General features: G+C 48.1%; 1 pseudogene; it reads left to right on the top strand.

The window, feature by feature from the left end:
* Window positions 1–4,690, top strand: part of LOC147109752 (uncharacterized) — a 56,657-nt pseudogene extending 51,967 nt beyond the window's left edge.
* The last annotated feature ends 7,739 nt before the right edge of the window (window positions 4,691–12,429 follow it).

The following is a 12,429-nucleotide window of genomic DNA, read 5'->3' as shown; positions in this document are numbered from 1 at the left end:
CATGGGAATGGCCTTCAGCCCCATGGCAACGCGTACACATTGACTTTGCTGTCCATTCATGGACTCCATGTTCCTAATCGCGGTGGACGCACATTCCAAATGGCCAGAAGTCATCAAGATGAATACCACTACTTCAGAAAAGACAATTGCGGTGTTAAGAACAATATTCGCAAGGAACGGATTGCCAGAACAGATCTGTTCGGACAACGGACCACAGTTTGTATCGGAAGAATTCCGACAATTCTTAAAGAAGAATGGAGTAAAACATTATACCTCTGCCCCATATCATCCGGCGACAAACGGGTTGGCTGAAAGATTTGTCCAGACATTCAAAAAGGCAATTAAGGCCATGAACGATGATCAGATTCCGCTGCAACACAAGGTCGACAAGTTCCTGATGTCATATCGAAACGCCGATCATGCAGTGACTAACCAAAGTCCTGCCATGATGTTTTATAACAGGAGGTTGCGGTCCAAGTTGGACTTGTTAAAACCAAATGTGCGGAGGGAAGTGGAAAACAAACAGTTTCGGCATATTAACAACAAGACCACTCGAACTTTCGACGTAGGACAACCAGTGTTGGCAAGGGGCTATGGAAACGAAAAATGGCAGTCCGGAACAATTCGGGCCAGACAAGGACCTCTGATGTACACAGTAGATATTGGTCATAATGTGATAAGGCGTCATGCGGATCAACTGGTAGAGTCGAGAGCAAGGGTTGAACCCATGGTTGTGACAGAGACAACTGTGGAAGACGTTAATGAACCTGAAGCATCTACCTCGGCCGAGAATGTATTTGATGATGATGACACCCAATACATTGGAAACCAAATAGAGGAGGCACCTCAACAACAAGAATCAGAGACCACTGAGAGGCGTTATCCAAGCCGCATCAGAAAGCCTCCTGAGAGACTGAACCTTTGAACTGTTATACCTGAAGTTATATATGTATATATGTTATTATGTTATGTTGAATGGGGATATGACTGTTAAGCTAAAAAGGGAGGGTTGTGGTGTATGTAACCTGTTCCACCTTAAGAGAACTTAAGCCTGTTCCACCTTAAGAGATGTACTACTTTCTCTGGCTGCTGTATATGTAATACCGGTGGTGACCACACCGGTATATAAGCACTGTGTAGTAATATGGTAATCATTATAGTCCCGACCTCCAACCAGTAAAGACCTGTTGAATTTACTCTTGTAGTCTGTGTAGTAATTATCACTATAACACACAGACTTAACAACATAGGTAAAAGAGGAGGCCATTCAGCCCCTCGAGCCTGTTACAATAGGAACAGGAGGGGCCCATTCAGCCCATCGAGCCTGTTACACAGCATCAGGAGGAGCCCATTAAGTACCTCAAGGTTGTTACACAGGAACAGGAGGAGGCCATTCAGTCCCTCGAGCCGGTTACGTACGTACAATTGGATGCCTATCACTCCCAAGAACTTGTTACACGGGAACTGGAGGAGGCCCATTCAGCCATTCAAGCCTGTTACACAGGAACAGGAGGAGGCCATTCAACCCCAAGATCCTGTTACACAGCAACAGGAGGAGGCAATTCAATCACTGGACCCTGTTACATTAGGAAATGAAGGAGGCCGTTTAGCCCCTCGAGCCATTTACACAGGAACAGGAGGAGGCCATTCAGCCCCTTGAGCCTGTTACACCGGAACAGGAGGAGGTCATTCAGCCCCTCGAGCGAGTTACACAGGAACAGGAGGAGGCCATTCACCCCATGGAGCCTGTTACACAGGAACAGGAGGAGGCCATTCATCCCCTAGAGCCTGTTACACAGGAAAAGGAGGAGGCCATTCAACCCCTAGAGCCTGTTACACAGGAACAGGAGGAGCCATTCAACCCCAAGACCCTGTTACATTAGGAAATGGAGGAGGCCATTTAGTCACTTGAGCCTTTTGCATAGGAAAAGGAGGAGGCCATTCAGCGTCTCGAGACTGTTACACAGGAACAGGAGAATGCCATTCAGCCCCTCGAGCCTGTTACATAGCAACAAGAAGAGGCCATTCAGACCCTCGAGCCTGTTACACAGGAACAGGAGATGGCCATTCTGCCCATTGAGCCTGTTACACGAGAACAGGAGGAGGCCATTTAACCCCTGGAGCCTGTTACATAGGAACAGGAGGAGGCCATTCAGCCACTCGAGTCTGTTAGACAGGAACAGGAGGAGGCCATTCAGCTACTTGAGCCCGTTACACAGGTACAGGAGGAGGCCATTCAGCCCATCGAGCCTGTTACACTGGAACAGGAAGGGGCCATTCAGCCCCTCGAGCCTGTTACACAGGAACTGGAGGAGGCCATTCAGCATTTTGAGGCTGTTACTCAGGAAAAGGAGGAGGCCATTCAGCCCCTCGAGCCTGTTACACAGGAACAGGAGGAGGCCATTCAACCCCTCGAACCTGTTACACAGGAACAGGAGGAGGCCATTCAGCCCCTCAAGCCTGTTACACGGGAATAGAAGGCGGTCATTCAGCCACTCGAGCCTGTTACACAGGAACAGGAGAAGGCCATTCACCCCATGGAGCCTGTTACATTAGGAAATGGAGGAGGCCCATTCAGCCTCTCGAGCCTGTTACACAGGAGCAGGAGGAGGCCATTCAGCCCATCGAGCCTGTTACACAGGAGCAGGAGGATGCCGTTTAGCCCCTCAAGCCTGTTACATAGGATCAGGAGGTGGCCGTTCAGCCCATCGAGCCTGTTACACAGGAGCAGGAGGAGGCTGTTTAGCCCCTCGAGACTTTTACATAGAAACAGGAGAAGGCCATTCAGCGCCTCGAGACTGTTACACAGGAACAGGAGGAGGCCAATCAGCCCCTCGAGCCTGTTGCACAGGAACAGGAGGAAGCCATTCAGCCCCTCGAACCTGTTACACGGGAACAGGAGGACGCCCATTCAGCCACTCGAGCCTGTTACACTGGAACAGGAAGCGGCCATTCAGCCCATTGATCCTGTTATACGAGAACAGGCGGAGGCCCATTCAGCCCCTCGAGCCTGTTACACAGGAACAGGAGGTGGCCCATTCAACCCCTCGAGGCTGTTACACAGGAACAGGGGGAGGCCATTCAACCCAAAGACCCTGTTACAGTAGGAAATGGAGGAGGCCATTTAGCCACTTGAGCCTTTTACATAGGAAAAGGAGGAGGCCATTCAGTGCCTCGAGCCTGTTACATAGCAACAAGTGGAGGCCATTCAGCCCCTCGAGCCTATTACATAGGAACAGGAGGAGGCCCATTCAGCCCCTCGAGGCTGTTACACGGGAACAGGAGGAGGCCATTCAACCCCAAGACCCTGTTACATTAGGAAATGGAGGAGGCCATTTAGCCACTTGAGCCTTTTACATAGGAAAAGGAAGAGGCCATTCAGTGCCTCGAGCCTGTTACATAGCAACAAGTGGAGGCCATTCAGCCCCTTGAGCCTATTACATAGGAACAGTAGGAGGCCATTCAGCCACTCGAGTCTGTTACACAGGAACAGGAGGAGGCCATCAGCTACTCAAGCCTTTAACACAGGATCAGGAGGAGGCCATGCATCCACTCAAGCCTGTTACATAGGATCAGGAGGTGGCCGTTCAGCCCATCGAGCCTGTTACACAGGAGCAGGAGGAGGCCGTTTAGCCCCTCGAGGCTTTTACATAGAAACAGGAGAAGGCCATTCAGCGCCTCGAGACTGTTACACAGGAACAGGAGGAAGCCATTCAGCCCCTCGAGCCTGTTGCACAGGAACAGGAGGAAGCCATTCAGCCCCTCGAACCTGTTACACGAGAACAGGAGGAGGCCCATTCAGCCCCTCGAGCCTGCTACACAGGAACAGGAGGAGGCCCATTCAACCCCTCGAGGCTGTTACACAGGAACAGGAGGAGGCCATTCAACCCAAAGCCCCTGTTACAGTCGGAAATGGAGGAGGCCATTTAGCCCCTCAAGCCTGTTACATAGGAACAGGAAGAGGCCATTCAGCCCCTCGAGTCTGTTACACAGGAACAGGAGGAGGCCATTCAGCCCCTTGAGCCTGTTACATAGCAAAATGTGGGGGCCATTCAGTCCTGAGAGCCTGTTACACAGGAACAGGACGAGGCCATTCAAAAACTCGGGTCAGTTACACAGGTACAGGAGAAGCCCATTCAGCCCATTGATCCTGTTACATGAGAACAGGCGGAGGTCCATTCCCCCCCTCGAGCCTGTTACACTGGAACAGCAAGTGGCCATTCAGCCCCTCGAACCTGTTACACTGGAACAGCAAGTGGCCATTCAGCCCCTCGAGCCTTTTACACTGGAACAGGAAGGGGCCATTTAGCCCCTTGAGACTGTTACACAGGAACAGGAGGAGGCCACTCAGCCCCTTGAGCCTGTTACACAGGAACAGGAGGAGGCCATTCAGCACCTGGAGCCTGTTACACACGAACTGGAGAAGGCCATTCAGCCCCTCGAGCCTGTTACACTGGAACAGGAAGGGCCCATTTAGACCATCGAGCCTGTTACATAGGAACAGGAGGAGGCCATTCAGCCCATCGAGCCTCTTACACTGGAACAGGAAGGGGCCATTTAGCCCCTCGCGCCTGTTACACAGGAACAGGAGGAGGCCATTCAGCCCATCAAGCCTGTTACACAGGAACAGGAGGAGGCCATTCAGCCCATGGAGCCTGTTACATTATGTGGTATCTTGAGGTGGCCATAGATGGAGACGGATACAGGTTAACTCCGTAACATGGTTTAATCAACACTTGCACATAAAAGCTTCTGCCATGAGGCAGCAAAAACAAAGAGTACAACCAGTACAGATCAGACTTAACTCAGGAGACCAATTGCCACAGCACCACCTGGTGGATCAGGTTACTCATAACCTCCCAGGTTACTACACTCCTCCCCCCTTAAGATTGCCGTATGCAATTCTTAAACAATAACCCTTACTAGGTACTACATTTTAATTAACCAGTATGCTCTAACCATGGTTAACCCCTGACTAATTTAACAGGTTTGTATAAGTCTTTCTGGTTGCTTGCGAATCCTTTGTGAACATCTTAATTCCACTTGTGGTGGATTCTCAGATTCACTCGCACTTGAGATTGGAGTAGTCTCTGATGTTGGTTTTACTCTGTCCCGCTGTGGCCTGGCAGTACCAGTGTCCACTGGCACCTTATAAGCCGTGCTGGGTCCTGGAACAGCCTCCTCTACTGCCCTTTGTTCCATCTGAGGCAGTTCTCCCTGCTGCCGGCTGAAAAGCTGATCCACATGCCGACAAACCCCTCGACTATCCCCTAGTAACACGGAGTATGACACGGGTCCTGTAATGTCCTGGATTAGTCCTGGTATCCATTTAGGTCCATAGCCGAAGTTCCGGGTGTACATAGAGTCCCCTATGGCGAAATGGCGAGCTTTAGTATGTTTGTCATGGTACGCTTTTTGGTTTGTTTGTTTTGTCTCAACCTTGCTTTTGAGATCTGGGTGTATCAGGTCTAACGTGCACCGCAACTTTCTCCCCATCATCAACTCAGCCGGAGAAAGCCCCGTGGTAGCTTGGGGTGTTATACGATAACTAAACAAGGCTCTATTGAGCTTGGTCTCCAGGGTGTCACCTGAGCTCTTCCTCATGAGCTCCTTAAAAGTCTGCACGGCTCGCTCGGCTAACCCATTTGAGGCTGGGTGATATGGAGCCGAGGTGACATGTGTGATTCCATTCCTTACCATGAATTCTTTGCTCCCTTCACTAACAAAACACTATGCATTGTCGGATACAATCATTTCTGGAATACCATGCGTGCTGAAGCTGTTCCTGAGACAATCCAGTGTGGCATAGATACATAGATACATACATAGAAGATAGGAGCAGGAGTAGGCCATTCGGCCCTTCGTGCCTGCTCCGCCATTCGATGAGATCATGGCTGATCCTTTAATTCAGTATCCCGTCCCCGCCTTCTCTCCGTAACCCTTAACCCCTTTTGCCCGTAGAAATATATCTAATTCCCTCTTAAATATATTTAATGAGCTGGCGTACACTGCCCTCTGTGGCAATGAGTTCCACAGGTTCACCACTCTCTGAGTGAAGAAATTCCCCCTCATCTCTGTCCTAAATGGTTTAGCCCTTATCCTTAAATTATGTCCTCTAGTTCTGTTCTCACCCGCCAAGGGAAACATTCCTTCTGCATCCAGTCTGTCTAGACCTGTCAGAATTTTATACACTTCTATGAGGTCCCCTCTCAATCTTCTAAACTCCAGTGTGTACATCCCTAAACTACATAGTCTCTCCTCATAGGTCATTCCCGCCATTCCTGGTATCAGCCTGGTGAATCGCCGCTGCACCCCCTCCATGGCAAGAACATCCTTCCTCAGATGAGGCGACCAAAACTGTACACAGTACTCGAGGTGTGGTCTCACCAGTGCCCTGTACAGCTGCAGCAAGGTATCCCTGTTCCTGTATTCTAACCCTTTTGCTATGAAGGCCAGCATACCGTTTGCCTTCTTGACCGCCTGTTGCACCTGCATGCTCGCCTTCAGTGACTGGTGTACAAGAACACCCAGGTCTCTCTGTACTTCCCCCTCTCCCAATCTATTGCCATTTAAATAATAATTTGCCCTCCCGTTCCTGCACCCAAGGTGGATAACTTCGCACTTGTCCACATTATAGTGCATCTGCCATTTATCCGCCCAATCGCCCAGTCTGTCCAAATCGCTCTGGAGCTTCCTGGTCTCTTCCTCTGAGCCCACCCCCCCTCCTAGTTTAGTGTCGTCTGCAAATTTGGAAATGCTGCATCCGACTCCCTGATCCAGGTCATTAATGTAAATTGTGAACAGCTGGGGGCCCAGGACAGATCCCTGTGGTACCCCACTTGTTACTGCCTGCCATTCAGAAAATGAGCCGTTTATTCCAACTCTCTGTTTTCTATCTGACAGCCAGTTCCCTATCCACGCCAAAACTTTCCCCTTTATCCCATGAGCCTCAATTTTCCATGCTAATCTTTTATGTGGGACCTTATCGAAGGCCTTTTGGAAGTCCAGGTACACCACATCTACTGGCTCTCCCCCATCTATTCTACCAGTTACTCCCTCAAAAAATTCCAATAGATTAGTCAAGCACGATTTACCCTTTGTAAATCCATGTTGACTCTGTCCTATCCTGTCCCCATTTGCTAAGTGCTCTGCTATTTCATCCTTAATGATGGACTCCAGCATTTTGCCCACAACTGATGTAAGGCTTACAGGTCTGTAATTACCTGCTTTTTCCCTACCCCCCTTTTTGAATAGTGGGGTAACGTTAGCTACCCTCCAATCCATCGGCACTGTTCCCGAGTCTAATGAATTCTGAAAAATCATCCTTAGTGCATCCGCTATCTCTAGGGCCACCTCCTTCAGTACCCTAGGATGCATGTTATCAGGCCCTGGGGATTTGTCCACCTTCAATCCCTTTAGCTTCCTTAACACCATATCCTTAGAGATATTGATTTGCGTCAGTTCCTCCTTTGCCAATGTCCCTATTTTTCCCGATATCCCAGGGAGGTTTTTTGTGTCTTCCTTCGTAAAGACTGACCCAAAGTATGCATTTAGTTGATCTGCCATTTCCTTATTTCCCATTATATATTCCCCCGTATCTGACTGCAATGGACCAACTTTGGTTTTCACCAGTCTTTTCCTTTTGATATATTTATAAAAGCTTTTGGAGTTAGTTTTTATATTTTCCGCCAGCTTGTTTTCGTAAGCTATTTTGCCCCTCTTGATCATGCCCTTTGCCCTCCTTTGCTCTATCTTAAACTGTTCCCAATCTTCCGCTCTGGCGCTTTTTTTGGCTATTTTATACGCCCTATCTTTGGATTTTATGCTGTCTCTAATTTCCCCTGTTATCCACGGTTGAGTCACCTTTTTAGATTTCCTTTTATGCCAGATTGGTATAAACAATTTTTGCAATTTTGTCATTCTATCTTTAAATGTTTGCCATTGTTTATCTACCTCCATTCCTCCCAGGAACGTTGTCCAATCAGACCTACTCAGTTCCCGTCTCATGGCATCATAATTCCCCTTGTTTAAATTCAGGACCTTAGTCTCTGAGTCAATTTCTTCGCTCTCCATTTCGAGTGAGAAATCGATCATGTTATGATCGCTCTGACCCAAGGGTCCCCGTACAACAAGATTACTGATTAGTCCCTTCTCATTGCACAGTACCCAGTCCAATATAGCCTGTTCCCGAGTTGGTTCCTCGACATATTGATCCAGATAACCATCCCTTAAACACTCAAGGAATTCCTCCTCCTCATTATTTTTACTGATTAGGCTAGTCCAATCTATATGTAAGTTAAAGTCACCTATGATGACAGCTGTGCTCTTATTGCACGCTTCTCTAATTTCCCTCGTGATGCCCTCCCTAACCTCTATTTTACTATTTGGAGGCCTATATACCACTCCTATTAATGTTTTTCGCCCCTCGCTATTTCTTAGCTCCACCCATATAGATTCTGTATTAACTGAGTTAATATCCTTCTTTTCAATTGCATTTATCCCCTCTTTTACTAGCAATGCTACCCCTCCTCCCTTTCTTTTTTGTCGATCCTTCCTAAATACTGAATACCCCTGTATGTTAAGCTCCCAGCCCTGCTCACCCTGCAACCATGTTTCCGTAATCCCAATTAGATCATAATTATTAACCTCTATTTCCACAGCTAATTCATCTACCTTGTTCCTGATGCTTCTCGCATTAAGGTATAAAACCCTCTGTAACGTCCGCGCCTCAATAATACACGGACTTCGGGAGAACAGTTTAACAGGTACTTTACTGAACAAGAGGCAGCTTGAAACTGAAACTACAGAAGCCTGCTAGGGCCTTTTATACAGGGGTGGTCACTGCCGGTACTGCAGTCTAAGACCAGTTATTCCCTTAAAGGTACATACACAACAATTCCTCCCCTTTTAGATAAACAGTACATAACATTCATTTAACAACTAAATAATAACTAATTACAATTACAATTTTCTCGGTACTATATACATCAACTGAAATAGTCATTTATAAGTTCAGTCTTTGAGGAGGCTTCCTGATCCGGACTGGATAGCGCCTTTCTCGAGTATCCTGCTCTGGCGGTGGAGTCAATTCTGGCTCATTGTCATTGGTTGGTTCGTCAGCTTCCAATACCCCTGCTTCTGAGGTAGACGCAATCTGTACTTCGGGCTCATTACCAGGTGCACATACTTGTGGTACAGGTTTGGCTTGTTCCTGTGACTCTAGAATCTGGTCAGCATGGCGTCTCACGATGCTCTCTCCAACGTCCACGGTGTACATTAGTGGTCCCTGCTGTGTGCATATCGTGCCTGGCTGCCATTTTTCTGTTCGGTAGTCGCGGGCCAAGACTGGTTGCCCTATCTTGAAGCTCCTGGTTGGCTTTTCATTTATGTGCTGGAACTGCTTATCCTCAACATCTCGTCTTATGTTTGGTTTGAGCAAATCCAAGCGACATCTTAGTCTCCGGTTGAAAAACAGTACGGCTGGAGTTTGGTTGGTTACTGCATGTGTCGCATTCCGGTAAGCAAACTGGAAGTTATCCACCTTGTGTTGCAGTGGTATGTCGTCATTATACATTGCCTTTATGGCCTTTTTAAAGGTCTGAACAAACCTCTCAGCCAATCCATTTGTGGCTGGATGATATGGGGCAGATGTGTAATGTTTCACCCCATTATTCTTCAGGAACCTCCGGAAATCCTCAGACACAAACTGTGGGCCATTGCCGGAACAGATCTGTTCTGGTAACCCATTCCTGGCGAAGATGGTCCTTAGGACTGCAATAGTTTTCTCCGTGGTGGTGAAGGACATTTTAATGACCTCTGGCCATTTCGAATGGGCGTCCACAGCGATTAGAAACATTGAGTCCATAAATGGACCAGCGAAATCAATATGTACCCGTTGCCATGGAGATGAGGGCCATTCCCATGGATGTAGCGGGGCCTGTGGTGGAGCGTTTTGGACCTTCTGGCATCCTGTGCATCTCTTGGTCATATCCTCGATTTCTTTATCGATTCCCGGCCACCACACAAACGCCCTGGCTAGGCTCTTCATTTTTACCCCTCCCAGATGACCCTCGTGAAGCTCATTGAGTACTCTATCTCTCAGCTTGGGTGGAATTACCACTCGGGAGCCACACATCAAGGTTCCCCGGCACACTGACAGCTGTTCCCTCCTTGGCGAGAATGCTGGCAACAGTGAGTCGCCATATGCTGGCCATCCCTTCACCGTCAAATCATAGACCCGAGAGAGTGTCGGGTCATTTCGGGTTTCCTTCTCAATACTTGCGTTTGTAACAGGCAAACATTCGACTATGGTCGCATGGAATATCTCCACAGGGTCCACTGCAGGTGCTTCTTCCGCCGTAGGCAACGGTAGGCGCGACAGCCCATCAGCATTTCCATGTTGTTTCGTACCTTTGTACTCTGTCATACTGATGTGCCCCTAGAAAAAGTGACCATCTTTGCAGCCGTTGCGCCGTCATCACCGGAACGCCGTTCTTTGGGTTAAAAATTGAGACCAGGGGTTGATGATCAGTCAGTAGGGTGAATTTCTGCCCATGCAGATAGTGATTGAACTTCTTCACCCCCCACACCAGGCTGAGGGCCTCCCTGTCAATCTGGGTGTAGTTACGCTCGGCTGAGGTTAGCGAGCGCGATGCAAAGGCTATTGGCCTCTCTGAACCGTCACGGAATTTGTGTGACAGCACCGCTCCAATGCCGTAAGGTGACGCATCACATGCCAACCTAATCGGTAGTGTTGGGTTGTAGTGGGCCAATACTTCTTTTGAAGTGATTTGGCATTTACATTCCTGAAAGGCACGCTTACACTCTTCACTCCATTTCCATGTTACACCAGTTTGAAGGAGGGCGTTCAGTGGGTGCAGAATTGTAGATAAATTCAGCAAGAACTTATGGTAGTAGTTCACCAACCCGAGTGTAGTGTATGTGCCTTTAAGAGCCCCATGTGTACTGTAATGCCGGTAATGGCCACTCGGGCTATATAAGCCTGTATATTGTGTTGTATCAGTTCGTTCCCCTCCAGACTTTGTTTAGTAAACACCTATGAAACCAACTCCTGTCTTCAGTGTCTCTATCAACACACAGACACAACAGTGGCGACGAATTGGAAACGGACTTACCTGCAATTCGGCAGCACCTCAAGGACACCGACTCCTCTGGCGTCCAAAGTTGAAGAAAAATCAAGAAAAAGAAAAAGCTGTAGTTTTACCTGCTAGCCAAGCTGGTGGCAGGTACTGCAATAATCCTTCCTGGGCGTCGGGCTGGGGCTCCAGCGGCTGGCTCTACAGCTGAGCCAAGCAGCGAAAGCGGAGGCAAGCAGTAACAGACGGGGAGGGAGCACTCGGGAGACGGCCGGCGCTGCAAGTAGGTCGGCGTTCAGACCTAGAGAGAGAGTCTGGCGGGAACGAGTCTCCAACTGTAAATAAATAAATAAAAAGAACGGAAACCACGGGGAACAGCGTTGTCATCGGCAGCAGCGGCGGGGAAGCGCGGGAAGCGCCATATCTTTTCTGCAGAAAAGAAAGAAAAGCGCGGGAAGCGCCATTTTTTTTCTAGGATGCCTAAGTCTGGCAATATTGATGCTTTTGATAACGATATAAAGGATTGGACCACATATGTGGAAAGAGTGGAGGTATATTGCACCGCAAATGGAATAGAAGATGAAAAAAAAGCTTCAGTACTGCTAAATCTAATGGGCGCAAAGACATACGGGCTGTTACAAAATTTAATCACTCCAGCCAAACCAAAGGACAAGAATTTTAAAGAAATTGTTGATACCCTACAGGAGCACTTAAACCCAACACCGCTGCTGATAGCGGAACGATTCAAATTCTTCAATAGAAATCAACACAAGAATGAAAGTAACGCTGATTACCTCACCGAATTAAGAAAGCTATCAAAACACTGCCAATTCGGGGCAGGACGAGCAGATTATCTTCGAGACAAATTCATCTGCGGTCTCTTAAGTGAAGGAACACAGAAAAGGCTGCTTTCTGAAAAAGATTTAACACTGGACAAGGCTTTCAGTATGGCTGTATCATACGAAGCAGCCGCAAGAGGAGCTGCAGAGATACAACAAAAGACACAGGACTTCGGCACCCATGAAATGACATAGGGTTTCGAGAGATGTTATCGCCGCGGCAGATCCACCCATGACCAGAGGGACTGCTGGTTCAAGGACAAAGCATGCAGGCAATGCGGAAAGGTTGGATACATTGCACGGGTATGCCGATCTGGACAAAAAAAATCCACAGACAGGAAAAAAAAAATCAATAAAGAAAAGTACAGAAAGGTACAAATGATGACGGACAGTAGCTCCGAAGACCAGAAGAGCGATAGCGACTCTGAAAACAAGAGACTAAGCTGTCTCAAATTACATAATGTAATTGCCAAAGATGATTACCAGACCATTTG

Source organism: Somniosus microcephalus, chromosome 12, assembly GCF_052327205.1.
Source record: "Somniosus microcephalus isolate GS21.2 chromosome 12, FLI_Smic_1.0, whole genome shotgun sequence".
Lineage (NCBI taxonomy): Eukaryota > Metazoa > Chordata > Chondrichthyes > Squaliformes > Somniosidae > Somniosus > Somniosus microcephalus.
Note: the sequence above shows the minus strand (reverse complement) of the source record. Positions and strands in the feature narration are given on the sequence as shown.